The following is a 13,717-nucleotide window of genomic DNA, read 5'->3' as shown; positions in this document are numbered from 1 at the left end:
TTCTCTTCTCTTGAATTTACCTATGTTATAGAATTATGTTTGTACCCCCCGCAGTGGCTCAGTGGCTAAGGCATTGCGCTGCTGAGCACGAGGTCGCGGATTCGATTCCTAGCCGCGGTGGCCGCTTTTCTGATGGAGGCGAAAAGCAAGAACGCCCGTGTGTACGAGATTTCGACACACGTTAAAGATCCCCAGGTGGTCAAAATTAATCCGGGGCCCTCCACTACGGCGCACCTCATCGCCTGCGTTGCATCGGCGCATTAAACCCTACAATCAATAAATCAATCAATCAATCAATCAGAATTATGATTTTGCTATATGGCAACTTTCAATTGGCAGTCGAACACTCACTTACTGTAGGCCCTATGTTCTGAGGGGGGGGATTCAATAGACAAATGGTTCAATGGCCTTCAGACGGCATTTGAAATGGCCGTGTAGCACAGGTATTAGTTTTGAATCGCGCTGTCCAAATTTCGTCTTTAGCCCTTGCAAGCTAGTATTTCAGATCCAGGGCCGTATTCTTGACTTTCATAACATTTTCGCAATTCAGCATATTGCTAAATATAACATCAGTGACGTCATGCAATTTGATGCTTACTTTACCAAAATTATGCTGAAGCACTTTGATATTGTGCACAAAAAATATGAAACTGGTTCATGTGTGTTCTGATAATTAAAGGCAGATATTAAACTAACAAAATAAACACTTTTTAGTTGACGTAAGCATGAATACCGCAAGTTGATCCGTTAATGCAGGCCAAGACGCGAGCAAAAGCCTCTTGGTGGACTTAGAATCTCGCAATCATTTTATTTGTAGCCATTTATTTTAATTGCTTTTTTGGAGCTCAGTGTTTCGAGGTTTACTTGAAATTGTATTTGCGTTACACTTTATTAGCCATTACCGACTTCACACTGATTGGGTGCTGATGTCCGTGATGCGACATCAGCTTTGTGATGCGGAACTGAGGGCGAACGTTTTTGCAGAAACGAAAGTTATATTAATGGAGCTGATTCACTCTGCAAGCTCCAATTTATCCGGCATGGTGATACATAAAATCATGTTTTTTTATTTTTCTTGTTCTCGAGCATATGACACAACATTTAAAGGGGCCATTAATATAAAATAGAAGTTTGTTTTATTCAAAAGATTGTTTTTTTATATCACCCTAAACGCTTTTCCAGCGACAAGCATTGCTTCATTCACTGAGAAATAGACCATCGAAAACAGAATTTCAATTCTCCCACTAAATCGTAGAGTTCGCTACGTCAGTGATGACATAATGTAGGGAGGTACCTAGAACGATAGTTTAGTGCATTGACTAAGGCTATCTGCAAACTGTGTTTTTGGCAACTTTAATTACATTCTCCCGTCCTAGAGGGCGCAGCACTACCTTTCAAGGACCGCTGTTTGGACTTGATTTGCTCCTGACCTGCCGTCTTTTTGTTACAGGTAGCAGTATTTGTGTAGTAAAACATTAGCTATGTTTTGATAAACAGGGTAACATAAGTAGCAGTGTCACTCAGGTCAGTTGGCCAATGTTGTGTCAGAAAAGCCCAGCATGATCGAACTACTGGGTTAGGAAGCAGCAGCTGGCATATTGTTCCATACTCACTGTTTCTGTGTTTACGTACTTCTTGGCAACTTCAAAAATAGTTTGCACTAAAAACAGCACAAATAGCCCGTTCTGAAAACTTACAATGTCTGTTAAATATGCGTTTCATTTAGTTGGCCTCAGTCAGTCGCAAGAGGCGGCCCATACCACGTCATGAGTTCAGTGCGAAAAAGCCGCTCGTGAGTTGATTGTGCATTCTCTGTTTTCTTCTTTACATAGCTTATTAATTAAAGTTTACGTTGAAAGTGGCGTTAGTGTTATTCTAATGGGCAATCTTTTGACTGAAGCAAACTTGAATTTTGTATGGAAAATACAAATTCTGTGTATAAAGTACAAGTTTCTTTTTTTAGAAAGATTTGGTGTTTTGTACAAGTGCACCCAGCGCTTGTCCGGCAGGAAATGGTGCTTTACCCGCAGAAATTAGACAATTTGAGCCAAAATTTTAATTCTCCTACTGCATTGTGTGTTTTGTGACGTCAGCGATGACGCATCCAGGCCACGTAACTAAATCAAGTGTTAGTTTGTTCACTAAGGCAGCAGCAAACAGTGAAACATCATTTGTTGCCTTGTTTACCGCCCGTTCATGGCATTATACAGTCGAACACGGGTATATCGAATTATTGTCTATATCGAACTCATAAATTATCCCCTTGAAAATTCTGTGTAAAAGTATAGGCATTCGTACGTTTATATCGAACCGTATTTTTCCCGAGATTGGGTATATCGAACGCCGCGCGAGCTGGAAGGTGCTCTTCGGCGGTCGCTGCACCCCCGATTGAGGTTGAGGAGGATGTGGAGGAATGCGCGGGCATGGCGAAGACTGGCTCGCGGAACTAATCCCCCCTACCGGAACGAATTTGCGCTTGCCCAGTCGGGCCCCGCTACCGGCCGCCGTAGCGTTAGCGGACGGAGCCCGGTATGCTAAATCTCTCTAGGCACACAAGCCCGAACGCTCAGAAAATGTGACAGTGCGAGGTAGGGATGCCCCGACCGCGCACGTCCTTTTTTTTTTTCGGCTGCGTACGTTCCCGGCTTGCCGAAAAAGAGTTTTTTTTTTCTCTCTCTCTGGGTCTGTCTTGCCCCGATGTCGTCTCGGGAAAGGGAAGAGGGAACGAAGGCGCTGACGGCATCCTCCTTCTTTTGCATTTTGCTGCTGTTGCTGCTGTTTGGCGAGTTGTCCCGCACCTTTCGGAGATCACTGTTTCTCTCGGAGATGACCATCGCGAGCGCTTTGTTGGTGTCCGTTCAGAGAGCCTTGGAATTGTTACCTTCAAAGTTCTTGTGGTACGTGCGCGCTGTTCTTCTTTTGCGTGCGTGTTGTGCATGCTGTGCGAAGGCGCAGCGTACTGCTGGAATTTTCTAGTTGTGCAGCCTCGAGAAGATCGAGACCAGCGTCTTTAATTTCATTTCCAGGACGAAGAAGCAGGCCAAGATCAGCGATTTTTTTTCACGCGGAAATAAAGCGTCCTGTTGCGTCGTGAGTGCAGAATTAGTTGTCATTCTTGAATGCGATGATCGGTAAGTGATCGTCCGCCATAGGTGAGGTCTCAGAGCCCATATTTTTATATCGAATTTTTCATATATCGAACTATTTCGCGATCCCCTTGGAGTTCGATATATCTGTGTTCGACTGTATACGATTCCGCTCAGTGCCGCCGTCCGCACTTGCTTTGTTGTTGACTGAATTTCTGGGCCTTAGTTTTGTTACGATTGATACCAATCGTTTCGTGGAACGTTGGGTATAAACCTGGCCACTCAAGACAATGTTGCTTATGCCAGTTGGCCACGGTCGTGTCAGACAAGCCCAACGCACTGGACGGCTGTGCAGCTATGGGCAGCATAATGCTCACCGTTTGTACTGTGCTTCAATGTTTACATGGTCGCTCTAATTTCCATTATTTACCCCAATGCTCTTACTGCTATAGGGAGGCGAAGCTAAAGTTTGCCGGGCGAGGGCAGCGCTGATTCTATCGCGAAGCGGCGTCCTTTTCGTTGCGGGGGAGTGAGGGGCGTTCCCGCCGCCCTTTGTACGTGCTGGCTTAAAGGGACCCCGAAAAGCTTTGTGAAGGTGGCAATCAAATGCATTCAGGTGGTAGAACACACAACGGGGGATTTTTGAGCCAAGTGTGAGCCCCATACGTTGTACGGATAATTTGTAAACAACTTTTGAAGATCGCCTGTCTCAGCCGATGAGCGCGACGCCGCAGCGAGCCGACCGCGGCTGACGCAACGACGAAGGCGCCCCCTGATTCGCCCAATCGCCGGCGAGGTCGGCCGCCGGCGGCGTCACTGCCATTGGCTTGCGGCTGCTCTTCCTCCTTCCTGCGCGATCCCGAGGCAAAGGCGGCAAAGGCGGGTCCACAGCGATTGACGCGTGCCAGGAGCAGGAATGTAGCTAGCACAGAACGGAAGTCGAGCGTCGTGATGTCACATGGCTATTCCCAGCGTTTCCAGCTGCTTTGAAGGAAGCAGAGAGGGAGGAGGAGTCGATCGGCAAGTGGGGAGAGGCGCATTTAATTGCTTCTGGCGCAGCTAATACTGAACGTAGATCAATAATTCCAACGGCATTGCATCGCTATATTGGTGCTACGCGACAATACAGGCCTTTTGTAACTTTTACAAAAGGCTTTTCTGGGTCCCTTTAAGTGGCTCGTGCAGCCGGCGATCGCTTTGTTCGCATTCCGGAGTAGGGGGGATGGGTACTTCGAGTGGTCGGGGAAGGCGGAAATGGATCCGGGAGTGCGACAGCGTGCACAGCGAGCTAGCTGTACGTGCGGTTGTAAGACGGACCGCGCGGGCCGGCGAGCGTCTCTCTCGGATCGGTTGCGCGGGGCGAAAGAGCGGACGCTCCCGCAGTCGTTTCGCGATGTCTAAGGTGGTAAAACTGAAAGCCAAGCAAACTCCTGATATTGTTGCACGGTCAGCTGCCACGACATTAACAAGAAGGCGAAAGAAAAGAATCCATCCGTTAAATTCAACGAATTCCCGGCGAAAGCGCGCCAAAAGGAAAGACGGTAAGCACTGCGTGGTTCGAAAGGTGAAATAAATTGGCCCATTTTTGTTTGTATGTGTGCACTTTCAGTTTACATTTCCCGGATTTGAAAATGCGAACTAGTGTTCAAACGAGTCCTCCCCTCAACTATTTTTTTAGATGCGTGTTGCCAATGATTGTTTTCCGCTATAATAAAACAACTTGGGATTTGTTTAGCTGGTGCCGTTCGATACCGTCCATATATGGCACAATAGGTTGATATTTTGCATGGGTGAAAAAGAAAAATAGTTTCTAGCAATTTGACTGGCTGTAGTAGCTCCGTTCATTCTTGTTGTTATAATTTCTGTTCTCGACGGGACTGCGTGTTGTTCGTTTTTTTGGTTTCTCCCACATTTACAAATACTGGTAATTAAGAGTTATACACCAAATTCTGCGTATTAATAGTAATTAAAAGTTATACACCACAAGCTGTTCTGTTGTTTCCGCGAACTGTTACTCTAACCCATAGTTGTACTCCAAGCGGGTGACAAACATTGCATCAGGGACAACTGAAATGGAAATGCGCCCCTTAATTAGCATGTGCCTTTTTAATGCATTTTTATAAGATGCAGCTGATTGTTTCAAGAGTAAGAAATAACCTATTAACCATAATCATTCACGTTTACCTTACATTTCTTGCGAGCCTCAGTGTTGCTGCAGTCCATAAAATCCGAATGTCCGAAGCGCGAACACGCGAAAAAAGTAACAATCAAGAGAAAACTACGCTGTGACAAGCTGAACAGCTGTCGCCTTGCAGACGAAAAGACAGCAGCCGCCGAACAACGCGCTTCCCCCTTTGAAATCGTCGGGGCAGTCTGCCGGTCGAGCGGCGGGTAGCAGACGACAAGACAAACGCCGACAAAAATGAACTCACTATATACTCTACGTTTAAACCGAACTTTCTGGACATGTGCCGACGCGTACGGTTTCATAAGTCGAAAGAAAATTTTACCCAGCCCTCTTCCTAGCGCGAGAAATGCAGCACGCGCGCAGCGAAAAAAGCACGTGCCGAAACGGCGGCCGCCCCGGCGTACTCCCGCGGAGGGTAGAGTTCCTGTATATAGCTGGAGCTATATAGAGGAACTCTAGCGGAGGGGAGAGTGCAGCGCCAGCCGGCGATCGTTCCGGAGCCTATAAGAAGAGTATGCTCTATATGAAAGCACAAAGAGCTCGTTTTGCAAGCGTATATTCTCTTTTCTATTTGCATTGGATTTTTATGCAAGTTTTCCCCCGCACACGGCGCGAAAAAAAGAGGACCCATCTGTAGCGATCGTGATCTGTCCGTGTTGCTTTAATCAAGTCTGTCCTTCCTTGACCAGCCGAAACAGTGTTCAACAACCAACATGAAACATTCACTCTGTGTGCACTGTAACAAATTTAACCTTCGTTCCTATTTCGTAACGAGTTCATGGTGAGCCTGTCCAAAAGTTCCGAAATTTAAACCGTGTTTTTTAGTTGCGGAGTACCTTAAGGCCGCACAATGTCCGTCCGCGTCCGCACGCACAGCATTTACAATCGCAAAAAAACACACAGGCGCCGGCAGGATTCGAGCCTGTGTTTGGTAGACCAGACAGAGTTAGTGTCAGTCGTCTTACCAATTGAGCTACGACCGTGAGTTTAGTGCCCGAGAGTCAAACGGCTTACTCCCTCACCTGTAACGGTGCGGATTACCTTAGGACCGCCCAATGTTTGTCTGCGTCCATCCGTGCGCACACCACCATCAAGCAAAAATCAAGCGAAATTCGATTGGAGCCGTGAGTTGCAGTTTCATTTAAGGAATAATCAAGGTGCAACTCACAGCTCAAATCGAATGACGGTCGGGGATGTCAATCGGATGTCACTCGGGGCTCAACTTGGATGTCATTTCGCGTTCCCGTACTCTGCACCCTTGCCATCATACACGAAGTGGAGATGCTGCCATTTTTGTTTTCTTTTTTTATCATATTTTTGTTGGGAGTATTGATGACTAGAGATGGGCGGCCAGAGTGCTACGGTATCTTTACATGAAAAGCGTGAACCAGAGCTGAAAAATAGAATAAGAAGGCCCAGAACAAAGTATATGAAACTGGGAAGCACAAGGGAAACGACCAAGGCAATAAAAAAAAAAAACGTGAAAGCATCACAGGGCATTGAAAATTAGTACGGACGAAAAGATGTCCTTAGACATCTACAGAATCGGGAAGCGGGAGATCGCGAGGGAAAAGTTCTTTGATACCAAAACGAGCGCATTGCTCTGAAAGCCCGGGCGTGTTGCTTGCGAACAAAAATGCTTATACGCAAACAGGTGCAGGTAGAACTGCGCGCGGGTTGCAGCAGGTCGTCAGAAACCATGCAACTATTAATATATATTGTAATGGCGTGGAAAGGTATCCGCCTAGTCCTTGGTGAGGGAGACATCCAGCTTCAGGAAGCCCTTGGCTTTAAGGTTAACGGAAAATTGAATTGTACATGTAGACGTTGGCAAAAGGAGGTTAGAATGTCGGTTGGAAAAGAGCAGAGAACAATCTGGGCAGACATAGTTCAAGTTTATTCAAGGCAATATTACAAAACATTGCCTTGGGGGGCATGGCTAGAGGCAAACCAATTTAGCGAACAAAGTCAGTTTAGCGAGAAAGTTCCATAAAAAGGCTTCCTTTTTTCGTGGCGAGGTCATTGTACAGTGGCGTTAAGACTAGGTCGCTGTGCCACGCCACTCCGTTACTGGAGGAGAAGCAAGCCACTTAGCATCATCAGCATCACCATGGATGCGAGTGGGGCACCAACGAAGCGCGGGTGACCAGTAGCGACACAATGAATCCAGTTGGCACTACGAAGCGTCGACTGGATGAAAGAAAGCTTAAGAGAAATGCACCAGGATGCTGGCCACCGGCGCATTGGGACAAGTGTGGAAGAAGTTTACGTAAATTTTTCATGTCAATTGGAGACCGCTGGCAACCGCGTCCTAGGAACGGCGCCGAAGGCCGCAGGTGCTAAACAGACGACATTGGAGCGAACGAAAGCGGAGGAGGTGGTGCGAGCGCGCAAAATACAAGCAAAAAAAGGGCGTCCTACAAAAATGGCGTTTCTGGTTTCAGCAGAAGTGACGTCAGGGCCTGTCCTGAGCTTTTCTTTCTTCCATGGCTGGAGGAATGGTGAAGACGCGCACGTTATAGTGACGACGAGCAACGACGAACAAAACTCTTGCTACTAGGACGTCCTGGCTATTATAAATATCCAGGGGCGTCCCCCCGTTACAAAGGGGCAGCCGCCGAGGCATCATCATCATCACCACCTCGCCTATCGGCGGCGTTCGCCGCTTTATGTTGCATTAGGGTCCCTAGAAATTGTGCTAGTCTGCCGTCCGCCGGCCGCGAAGGGGGCTCCTCCGTGATGCATGCAGCGGCGGCGCTGCGGTCAATCGGAGCGCGGTGGCCGGCCGGCGCGATGGGCAGCGGCGGACGGCGCTCTGCCGTGCCGCTGCTGCCTTCGTAGTTCTGCCGTATTTCTGGGCGGGTTCAGCCCATTTTAACTGCCCCCTTTCGAACCCTATCCGTTTCTGTCGACAAACCAGATTAGCCAAATAAGTTGGTTCTTACCAGTACGAAGTGTTTTAACCGGAGCGTGAAGTGACAGGAGTACGTTTTCGCGTATTATGAAGGATCGAGCCTTGTAAAAACCGCGGAATCGTGTCGCTATGCTAGCCCCCGAGTATGTGTCGAACCGATTTCGACACATACTCGGGGGCTTCGTGAACACTGCCGGCAAGGCATCGTTTTCCAGCTTGGAAATATCATGCGGGACTTCAGCTAGCAAACAACCGTTCTTTGTGAATACCCCCGCCGTTGTTAACTGATGGATTAGACAGCGCGTGAAAATGTGTGTGGTGTGTGGCGGCGCCCCGATTTTTTCTATGGCTCTTTGGAACCGTCTTTCTTTGCAAGTTTCCCAAGATGTTGTCCCCTGTACGTGTCTGTAAATAAAGCAGCTCAAACCGGTGCCTCCTGACCTTTCGCATCGTTGATCTGGATACTGGAGGCCCTTAAGCGCACGTCTTCGCGGCCCCCTCAGTTACGTCCAGTCAGCTGGGAATCTGTTAAATGTAAATGCCGAATAAAAAAAACAAGACGTGTGCACATGCATACGAAGTTTTATCACCTTCAGTCATCAGATACAGTGATTTCTCCATAACTCGAACTCGGATATCTCGAAATATCGGTTAAGTCGAAACCTTTTTTTGCCGTGCATATACCTGCCATAGGCGACATTTTCCACCCTTTGTCTCGAAACGTCTTTTCGGGGATCGCGGATATCTCGAAATGTTGACAATAGGACGCAATGCAACATCCGCTGCAGGCAGCTGATAAGCTCTCGGTTAAAGCTTAGCTCCCATTACGCGCCGAACACCGTCGCGAACGGCAAATTTGCACGGGGTACGCACTGTGCGCGGCCGATGTCCCGTTAGCGGAGTGCTGTCCGGCGCCTACATCGTTGATATAGCTGGGGAAGACGCTTCTGATCATGTGGACGACGACGTGTCTCAAAAAGTCCCAAAAACGGCAGGAACAAGAAAAACATATGCTTTGCCTGCTTCACAGCAAAGATAGAATATAGCTTTGGCGACCAACAGTTGATGCGGCATTGAGAAGCTCGAGAACACTTTTTTGGGACCAGATGCGAACGCGAAACAGGCGAGCATCACGCAGTTCTTTTTCCGCAATACCTAAAAAAAATGTTTTTTCTGCAAATTATTTTTGCCTGTATTCCGGAAGCGTCCCTGTGCATTGGAGCGTTTGTTACCAGCACTAGCTCTTATTCCAGTGATCTGGCCATACATTTTTCGCATTTCGCTTAACCCAACACTCCGCTTACCTCGAAATTTTCAAAAATTTGGGTACTATCAAACCTCTTCTGCGTGCCGTGAATACCGTGAATACCGTGAATTTTCGTGAATACCACGATTTGCAACATTCGCCAGCATTGGGTACGTGAAACTGATTTTTAATAAAACCCGGCTGCAAATCAGTAACTTCGCTTGCAAGTCATTACACAGGTTCTTTTTGATCACCCACACACTCGGAGAGAATTGCGAGACGCACGCGGGGAAAGCAAAACGGGAGAATATTTGTGTTATGGCCAATCATATAATCGTGGCTGTTTGAAACCAAGGAGTAAAAATATTGAGGTTTATTTATGCTGTCATGACCATATATACCTTGCTTTATCCCCCCTCCCCCCGCACTCTGCCCAAAGTATATAGGAACAAGTTTTTGCTTGCACAACATTTTACTCAAGCTTTCGCTTCTCTTCTTGTCAGCCTACCAGCCGGCTGCGTGCTTGTCACCGTCAATGACGTTCGGGAATGACCCGGTAGTTTCGATGCGGAACAAACACAGCTTCTGGTGCCGCAGGGAGTTCTTTTTGAACGGGATCTCACTGTCTGAACATTGGTGGTTGAACGCGAAGCTTTCTTGTGAGCGCTTCCTTGTCGTCTGAGTTTTGACTTTGACTCATTGAGCTTTCACTTTGACTCGCACGCATTTTGGACTTATGATCGCGCCGGATTTGAAATCGACCCTTTGCCGTTTGATTTCACGCGAAGAAAGCTTCGTGTTCAACCATCGTTGCGGAGTGGAGGAGTGGATAATTTTTCTGACTAATTACATGTGCACGTCCATGCACTGCTCTCCAAATCCAAATTGCTTTGACCATGTTGGAATTGCGCATTGAGATAGACGTCGGCTTCAAAACGCGATGGAGCCAGCTTCGATTCTGATCACGGGAAGCGTTTTTTTTTCCCCTCTCACTTTACTCACAAACATCACCGTCGTCAGAGACAGTTGGCTTTCCCGCAGTGCTTTTTCGAGGCGAAATAGGCCATCAGTGAGACATAGAAAGCTTTACTTTAATAATGGTCCAAGCGGTGGTAGTGAAACGGCTACGCTGGTTGCTGCGGTTTCATCCTTCGGTCTCACTCGCGAAATTCAACGGCCGCAAAGACGCTCCGTAGCCCAATTCGCGAAAAACTCGGGGCGTGAAACTAAAAGGTCTTATAGTACTATCGTACCTTCAATTGTGAGCTGATGTACCTCGTACCATTCCATTTCACCGCTCTAAGTGGCCGACAAACCCCGATGCGCGCTCGCGTATAGCGCGCGGCACAGGCCGGCCTGCGGCCGCTCTTGCTCCGGCCGCTCGGGCGCTCCGATTGCTCGCAGCGCCCTCTGCGCAGCGCTGTGCGTGCATCAGCGGCGCGGACACGCTTTCCCATAGAGAAAGCGCGCGGACGGCAGACTAGCACAATTTCTAGGGACCCTAGTTGCATAGAGGTTGGGGTCGACGTAAAATATGGGACGCGTCGATCCTCGGCGGCCGCGGCCAGAAGTTCGCCGTCAAATTCCGCTCCATGAAGCTTGGCGTTCAATCAACTGTTCGCGGCAGGCAAGCTCGTTTTTGAAGTCAAGGCGGTAGGCAGAGCTGGGACGCCCGTCGCCCTTCGTGCTTCACCGGCGCAGCAACACTTGGTGAGGTTACAAGTTGGCTCTCGGTTGCATTCTCCGCCAATCGTCGTCCATGTGGTGTACGTTTCGCGCTCAGCATTGCTCGGAATGGGGTCCTCGTCAAGTCGTGAAGAGCGCTTTGTAAGCGACGGCATTTTGCACGAAACGCACTTAAATGTCACCAAGACTTCCTATACCTGGATAATTCACAAGTTCAGCCAGCGCCGAGATATGGTGGGAGACATAATAGAAAGCTCGATCTTTTCATCTTCGGGGCAGGACAACAGCAAGTGGAGTCTAGTTCTCTATCCGGGAGGTCTAAAATACCGTTCATCGCTGGGCCTTTTCCTGCGATGCGTCTCCACCGACTGCAGCAGCGTCCTCGCTGAGTTCGAATTCTCTTTGCTTGGTAAAGGAGGACTCAAAGCCGAGAACAGGAAAGCAACTGGTCGCTTCACTCCTAACATAACGCATGGCTTTCCTAAGTACATCGACCGAGACAGTCTCCTGGAACACGCTAATCGATTTCTACCAAACGACAAGCTCACCATACACTGCGAGGTGTCTGCTTTCTTGGACACGCCGCCGGGCGGGTCGGTTGCGGTAAATGTTCCCGAGTGCCGCCTGTCGCAAGACCTTGGTGATTTGCTGCAATCCCGTCGGTGCTGCGACGTCGTTCTGAGCGCTGCGGGACAAGAGGTACACGCGCACAAGATTATATTAGCAGCCCGTTGCCCCGTTTTCGCCGCCATGTTCGTGCACGAAATGAAGGAGGAGCGAAAAGGCCGAGTGGAGGTAACGGACTGTGACTTCGAGGTCTTGCGTGAGGTGGTCGAGTTCATCTACACGGGACGTGCACCCAGAGTGAACGAGATGGCCGAGAAAGTCCTCGCCGCAGCCAACAAGTACGACTTGGGCAGGCTGAAAGCGATGTGCGAAGACGTGCTGTGTCCGAAGCTTTCCGTGGAAACGGCTGCCGAGATGTTGGTGCTCGCCGACACCCACAACGGCGACCAGTTGAAGGCGAACGCCCTCCGGTTCATCAAAGCGAATACCACCGACGTGATGGACACAGACGGCTGGAAGGCGATGGCGGGCGACAAACCAGACCTCGTCGCACTAGTCTTGCGTGCGCTGTGGTTGGAGAATGAAGCTCTAAAGGCTGAATTTGTGAGCAAATCAAGAGAAGCAAATCAAGAGCAAATCAAGTAGCCCGCAATGGCGGTGTGCCACCCCAAATTCGTCAATTGTCATGTTCGCTGCAAGAAAAGTTGGATTGCCAACGAAGAGTTAAAAAAAAGGACATTACATTACGTTACATTTTCCATGTAGTTGAAAATATATTTAGTCGATATATACTTAAATAAATCTTGAAATCCTATTGTGTACTTATATCTTTTGATTGTATACTTTTATTCGTATTTAACTTCAAATTTTTGGCTGATCTCGATTTGATGATTGCTTACAATTTTATGGGTTATTGTGCTATCACCTAATTCTGATACGTTGATGTTTGCAATCTGATTCTACAATTTTTATTTTTATTATCATTCTTCAAGTGTTATATACTCTCCAATTTTATGACTCTTCCTCGCATATAAATATACAGTGTTGTTATTGAATAGAAATATTTTTTGTCGCCTGATTCTGACACGCTAGTGATGTTAATTACTTTCCGTGTGTTCCGTTTTCTCTGCCATGATAATATCTATGTCGGGTGCATTTAGAACCCAGAGATACCCCTTACAGTTTTTACGCCGGAACCTCCAATTACGCATTGTGTACTGTAAACATTTGTTGAATGAACCTTCAAACCTTGAAACCGTTTCCCTCTTTCGTTAACGTCAAATTCACGAGCGCGTTGTTGACGCTATTGTTGCGAGTTGTTGATGCTATTTTCGTAGCATTAATTATCTGGTCAGTCAGGTGCATGTTTACATTTGGTGCTGTTATGCATTGAACAGATATCAACTCCATGTTTTTCGTTCCACCACGCTTCCGGTTTTTACGCGTGATTCTTGTTGTCCGCCCATGGAAACTGAGTTGGTCCATATAGTGAGGTCGTTGGCAAATACTAAAGCATGGTTTGGGGGATGGGACTGTGTGCAATAGTGGAGGTTGATCTTTGAGAGCTATGTTGAAAAGTAATGGAGAAGTGACGGAGCCTTGTAGTGTTCCTCGGGAGGAGCGCTGGGAAGGGGGTGTGCGTAAGTGGGCGATCCTTACTGTAGCCGTGTGGTTAATTGATAAGAAAAGCTCTCGCATAGTTGTATAGTCGTGCCCCACCATGGAGAGTGGCCAGGCTGTGTAGTAAGGCTTTGTGGGAAACGTTATCAAATGCGCCCTTGATGTCGAGAGCGAACATACAGGGCTTGTAGTGTTACGGAAGGTTGGTGAGTAGGTCTTCCTTGAGCTGTAGGAAGACGTCTTGGGCACACAGTAAATGTCGGAAGCCGTATACGTCGTCGTTAGGAGATTGTTATCTTCTGTGTACGCATTAAGGCGATTGTGAACCACGTGTTCAAGCAGCTTCCCGAGGCACGAAGTCCGGGAGATAGGACGCAGGTTGGATATGTCGATCGGTTTGCCTGGTTTGT

The 13,717-nt window shown here is 47.9% G+C and overlaps 1 pseudogene; it reads left to right on the top strand.

Moving 5' to 3' along the window:
• The first annotated feature begins 11,870 nt into the window (after positions 1 to 11,870).
• LOC144159949 (speckle-type POZ protein pseudogene) lies at positions 11,871 to 12,332 on the top strand (annotated as a pseudogene).
• Positions 12,333 to 13,717: the final 1,385 nt, after the last annotated feature.

This window comes from Haemaphysalis longicornis, unplaced genomic scaffold (genome assembly GCF_048455015.1).
Source record: "Haemaphysalis longicornis isolate Haplotype H1 unplaced genomic scaffold, Haemaphysalis longicornis Haplotype H1 scaffold_10, whole genome shotgun sequence".
NCBI classification, from domain to species: domain Eukaryota; kingdom Metazoa; phylum Arthropoda; class Arachnida; order Ixodida; family Ixodidae; genus Haemaphysalis; species Haemaphysalis longicornis.
Note: the sequence above shows the minus strand (reverse complement) of the source record. Positions and strands in the feature narration are given on the sequence as shown.